This window comes from Limulus polyphemus, unplaced genomic scaffold (genome assembly GCF_000517525.1).
Source record: "Limulus polyphemus unplaced genomic scaffold, Limulus_polyphemus-2.1.2 Scaffold7306, whole genome shotgun sequence".
NCBI lineage: Eukaryota > Metazoa > Arthropoda > Merostomata > Xiphosura > Limulidae > Limulus > Limulus polyphemus.
The window spans coordinates 461-7,327 of record NW_013672916.1 but is presented as its reverse complement, the minus strand read 5'-3'; positions in this window follow the sequence as shown (position 1 = coordinate 7,327).

The window sequence follows — 6,867 nt, the reverse complement described above, 5'->3', positions numbered from 1 at the left end:
TAAATGACATTGGAACGATAAGCTGATATTTTTTGTGTGAAATACTGGTCAAGTCATTCATTAAATGACATTGGAACGATAAGCTGATATTTTTTGTGTGAAATACTGGTCAAGTCATTCATTAAATGACATTGGAACGATAAGCTGATATTTTTTGTGTGAAATACTGGTCAAGTCATTCATTAAATGACATTGGAACGATAAGCTGGTATTTTTTGTGTAAGATACTGATATTGGTTCTTTTTTGATACCTGTAGTGGGCGGAGCACAGATAGCCCATTGTGTAACTATACGCTTCGCAACAACTAAACCAATTAATAACGAATACTTATATAGCTACATGTTGGAGTTTCTTTCTGTCTTTATTAGCACAGAAATATTCTTGAATAGGATAGAAAACAACTTACACAATTCAAACTTTGATACACTTGTTATTAAACTTTTCTAAGCGGAAGGATATAGTGTAAATAAGTACAAAACTTCGGTTATGTGATGAGTTTTCATTTTCCTTTAACACTTAGTTTTAATGACTCTTGAGAATTATATCTTACATAAATTTATATATATTTTTATACAATGTTTATAAAATCTTACCATTTCTGATGTACTTCAATATCATCGGCAGTAAAGCCACGCCCATAATGACGTAATAAATACTAATCCTATCAAGAACGTATTCCTGTTCCAATCCTTCTCGAACTTTCCAGTAAATTATCCCAATCAGAATGGACATCAGGGAGGAGAATAGTATGTCGGATGCGAAGTGACCAATGTTGTAGGGGAACATGTATATTATGACGCGTCTGAAAAACACAATTAGAACGACACTCTGATTAACAGTGGTTTTAAAAATACGAGTGAAAGTCATTTTAGAAACAATGCCATTAAAGACATTAGGATTATACAGTAATTAACAGTAGTCTGACAAATACGAGTGGAAGTCATTTTAGAAACAATGCTATTGCGTGTTTTTAAAAACACTGTTAATCGGGGTATCATCCTAATGATTACGGAATTAAGACGCTAAAATCCGGGATTCGATTCCCCGCGGTGATAACAGCATATTGCAACGTGGCTTTGCTCTGAAACGAACAAATAAAGTCATCCTAATCTCAATAATGAATGACTTCTACTCGTATTTGTCAGAACACTGTTAATTAGTGTATCATTCTAATGTCTTTAATGAGATTGCTTCTAAAATGACTTCCACTCGTATTTGTCAGACCACTGTTAATTACTGTATCATCCTAATTTCTTTAATGGCATTGTTTCTAAAATGACTTCCACTCGTATTTGTCAGACAACTGTTAATTACTGTGTCATCCTAATTTCTTTAATGAGATTGCTTCTAAAATGACTTCCACTCGTATTTGTCAGACCACTGTTAATTAGTGTATCATCCTAATGTCTTTAATGGCATTGTTTCTAAAATGACTTCCACTCGTATTTGTCAGACAACTGTTAATTAGTGTATCATCCTAATGTCTTTAATGGCATTGTTTCTAAAATGACTTCCACTCGTATTTGTCAGACAACTGTTAATTAGTGTATCATCCTAATGTCTTTAATGGCATTGTTTCTAAAATGACTTCCACTCGTATTTGTCAGACTACTGTTAATTACTGTATCATCCTAATGTCTTTTCATGTGACTATTAGCTCAATGTCACCTCGAAACCGCTAATTCACCTCATGTGACTAGATTTTTGTTGCTTCAAAAAAAGGACGGACACGATTTTACGAGCCAGTGTAAAGTATTTTACAAAAACTACACCCCTGTTTGACCTATACGCACACAAACTTAGTATTAGTATTTTACAAAAACTACACCCCTGTTTGACCTATACGCACACAAACTTAGTATTTATTTATATTGCAATGTATACCACTAACTTCTCTTGAGTTTCCATAAAACATTCATCTCGTTGCTAGTTTTTAATGTATTGACGTTGTTGGAACACCTTTGTTGTTATATAAATACTACCTTGGCCATCAAGACTCTTTATTGGTAGAAATGATCACATCATAAATATCCAACTGCTGTTATACATCGTAGTTAATATAATGTCTTATATTTCACTGATACTGGAAGACTAACAAGTACACCATGATCTAAGTATTGTTTAGTTGAAAGGATCTTATCTTAAACAGCTGGAATAGATCATTCTCTGCGAATCAGTGTGATATATATAGGATCAGTATAATCAGATTCACCAATTATTCCTTTTCGGAGTTTGTAGATTCAGTTGAGTATTATCTCATTAGCTCTGTCCAGGCCGATATGGTTTGGATTGACAGGATTACTTTGTTTTCCATCACAGTTCTTCAGCTCAGTTTTAACTATTTGTGCTTCAAAAAACAACTTAATAACAGCTTCATGCTCTTCTTTGTATCTTTTCTGGCTGTCTAAAGAGTCTTAATACAACTCTTCATAATACTGCATTAGTTGCATCCTGAACATTACTATAAACCAACTGAAACATACTTCTGTCATGCTGTAACTATAGCACTACTTTGTCACTATAGTAACTTTACATCAAGAATTCGTCCAATCAGAATGAACTTCAACCTGCTGATAATATTTAGCATATCCAGTTCCTTCGTGTGGTGCATAAGATCATCGTATATTTCCTTTATGAGTTGTATGAAGCCAAAAACAAGTATTCATTGTTTCCCGTTGAGAAAGTAACACACTTTATATTACTTCTACAGGTTTTGACTCTGATCAATCTTCAAAGATTTTATATCATTGCGAAGTCTGGCAGCATTTCGCGCCTGTCTTCGGGCATTGAAAATATTATTTAACATATCCCCCCCTTATATGAGAGTTTTTGGTAGGAAATACAAGTTACCACAATTTAGGACTGGTACTTAAGATAAAAACATTTTGACTGTAGCTTTTATATCAACAACATTATTTTGACCTGTCACTCTTAGCTCAATGTCACCTCGAAACCGCTAATTCATCTCATGGGACTATTAGCTCAATGTCATCTCGAAACCGCTAATTCACCTAATGTGACTATTAGCTCAATGTCACCTCGAAACCGCTAATTCCCCGTACTTTACAGAGGATTCAAGAAGTAGGCGAATTCAGTGCAACGAGTCACTGGCCAAATATTATTTCCATGTTGAAATTCATTGGGTACTGATGAAGTTGGCTGTATGAGGATACGCATGTCTACCAAAACACAAGAGATCCTCTTGCATAGTTTATGTGGTATGTCAAAAAGAATGATGTCAGTCACTGATGCAAGACGTAATTCCCAATTACCATCCCATTCAGCTCTGAACCTTAGCAAAATGTGAGTGAAATTTATGTGCTCTTCTCAGCACCAATATATCAACGATTTATCTCTTCTGTAATCTGAAACTTCTGTAGAAATTCCTAGATTTTTAGAAAGATTTGTTCTAGATTTGGAACAGTTGTTTGCAAAGCTACATTAACACCTTTGAACAGAATGGAGCAGTCAATATTTAGATTATTAAAATAAGTGTTTCAGTCTGTTTCAATTACAAAACCCTCTTCTTGAAACAATTCAGAGAATCCATCCATTTCAGCCTCATAAAAACTTCCATCAATAGTTTCTGAGAATGGACTCTTCTGTTTTACATGTTGCCTTTCAAAAACCTGTTTACAGTTTTGACACCATATGTCCTCTTGATTCGGTAAACAATCCTTCCATTCCACTCTCCTAATATACTTGATCAATTATTTCCAGAACTTTTAGTGGTATGTGTAATCTTCGCATACATAGGACAATATTTTAGCAAATGCTTCTGAATGTCCCCATTGGACCTCTTTGACCTTACAATATATAATCTCATCCAGTGTGAGCACAACATGTTTTTGCCCAAAATGTACCATCGTCTTCTGCATACTCGATAAAACAGCATAAATTGTGCTGAGTTCTGTAGGAGTCGCTTGTAGGTGAGGGCAGTAACTAACCAAAGTCCTGTTTAGGATACAAGTGCATTAAAATTACTAACCGGACTCCAACTGGGTACCTTCTGTGGCTTGAGATCTTTGGTCAGTACAACATAAAATATCTTTCTTGGGCAGACATAAGTAAGCATCCAGTCTGTATTCAATTTCAAGGTGTGGCCATTTAGGGTTTCTTGCTGATACAAGTATTTGTTCGCATCATGGAAGGAATTAGGAAATTAATATAATTTGAAGTTAGTCGTTCATTAGTGGATTTGTGATGCTGTCTAAAATGGCTGCTACCAACATTTGTACACCTGTTTCATCCCATGTAATTCTGTCTGCCTCTTTCTTTGTATTGATGTTCTCACATTCATGTAATCCACATATAAGTTGTGTAGTAGAAGTGAAGGCAGATTTCTCATGTGCATTAAGAAACGATTATCTGGTCTTCCTTTAATAACAATTTGTTAACTTTTTGATTTGCTCTTGTACTTTACTGTTTGTTTCAGGGCCATCTCAGACCACATTTACTTGGTTGAATTTACTGAGAGGTCTGTTGAAAAGTCTTTACACAATATTTGTCTTGCTTTACACTTGCTTTTCTCACTGATTTTGTTGGTTAAATTACATCATGTACGAGCATAGACTGTGAGCAAGCACTAGCGTAACAGTGGACCAAGTTTACTTGTCAAACTATTAATAACACTGAAAGGGGACTTGTCTTTCACCTCTGTTTTAAACCAAAGTTCTATCCATATCGACTGCCATAAGTACACACATAAGACGAAAATATCAGTATTTGAAGATGACACTATACTTTCATATCAAGTTCAGATGCATGTAAGAGTAGTCCTGTATATGCTTCATGATTTGAAGCCATCTATTGTAAATGTGATGCTATTCCATTTCTCAGACATTGAAATTCTAGTCTGTCTTCAAAACTCCCAGAAATGATTAGCATCTGTATTGGTTGAATTTTAGATATTTCTATATCTAAGTAGTATTTGCTGAGAAGTACTGCTAGACATGACTTGTTCCTTGGATTTGGTATGTATTTGTCTCATTCTTTGGGAAGAGGCACTTGAAGGTTGTAAATATTAACTTTTTATCCTTCAACTTCATTCCATTGTTTTGACCATTCTTTTGATATAATCCTCTGAATCATACCTGCTAAATACAATCTCAATATATAAGAGAAATGGCTTGGTGAAGATCGGGGGATCCTTTGAAAGTAGTTTTGTTAATCAGATCTTCAAATGGTAGTGCTCCTCCATTTTTATTCATCTAGAATCCAAACTGCATTTTCATTATCAGAAGAATAACTTGAATAAACGAGAGCATTATCCTCTACTTCTCTCGTCAAGGTGGTCTTCATTCCCGTATTTAAAGTGTCATTCAACTTAGCCAAGTTCAAAAGTAGTGAGAAAAGCTGGCACACAAAAACTTTTCCTAGTTAATTCTATTGCAACTACAACACGTTGACTGAAGAACTCTACTTGTTTTGATCGAATGGATTTTCTGAGGTTGACAAACGTCCTCGGCTTAGCTTGTGGAAGAAGATTAAAGGGTTAACATAGCTATATGTAAGTTTTTTACAGAAAATCCTGGGTCAGTATTACTGAAATATCATCATCTGGTGGCCATTCATTGACGTCATCATTAGCACCAAACTTAGGTGTTTATGTTTAACCATTCAAAGTGTGCTTTGTCATCTGTAATAACCAATGTGATTTGCTTATGTTTTAGCGTAAATAAATTAAATGTAATTATTATTTTCTCAGTATGTTCAACTGTAGTAAAATGCACATTTTCAAAACAAACTATTGGGTGCAATACATAATCATTACTAGGTTTAATTTCTATATTTCCACACAGTTTGTCATTTATTTTTAACTATAGTATTATAGCCGAAATTTCTCTTCATTAAATCATTCTCGCTGAAAAGGATTGACTTTATTTTTTTTTAATTGACATACCATATTGATGAATTTTAACTTGGGTGTCAAGTTGTGTGTGATATTGTCATTATATTTTCATGTTTGGTTGGTTGTTGTTAAGCGCAAAGCTACGCAATAGGATATCCCTGTTCAACTCATCTTGGGTATCGAAACCTGATGGTTAACGTAAAAAGCTCACTAGAGCCACTAGAGCATTGCCATTAGAAAATACAACCTTATATTTAAAACTTTCAACATGATAATTTGGATTTTCGCTTTGTTATAGAAGGACTTGAAAGATTCAACTGACTTATCTAAAGAGGGGGTTGTTTTTAACAGAACATCACTTACTTCCACAGTCAACACAAATAGATTATTCACTGTTAATTAAACACCTAGTATGAACAGTATTTTTATTATCTTTTGAAGGCATGAACTCTCCCTCATTACCTTCAACAGAAAAATCATCTTTATCTGTGCTTAAATCAAGTGATTTTAGCACAGTGGCTAGATTTTGTACAAGCCAGTTCCTAATACATTCTGGTGTATACCCACATCTAACAAGTTTCAGGAGCATGTATGGAGTTGCAGTCTGAAGCATCATCAAAGTGAGGACCAATTTTCCTTTTTCAGCATCAATCTATTTCTGATAAAGAAGGACATAACTGGTTGGGAATTAAAGGAGTGTTTCCAGACGTATGTTGCATATTTTACATTTTTGTGTAATTTTAGGTATTGCCAGAACATCTTGGTACTGCAGAGTATTAATGTTATGTACTGTTTCTGTCATACAGTGGCCATATCAACATGATCACAGACTGTTGGACTGATTCTGAAATATGCGTATCATCTCCAAGGTTGGCAATGGCTACATATCTCTAACTTTTATTTAGTTGTTTATGGATAGAGATTGTTATTGGACTGAAGGATTTCCTATCTTAAACCCTGATGGTTAAGATGCTCGATTCGTAATATGGGGATGGCGGGATTGAAGCATGTTACC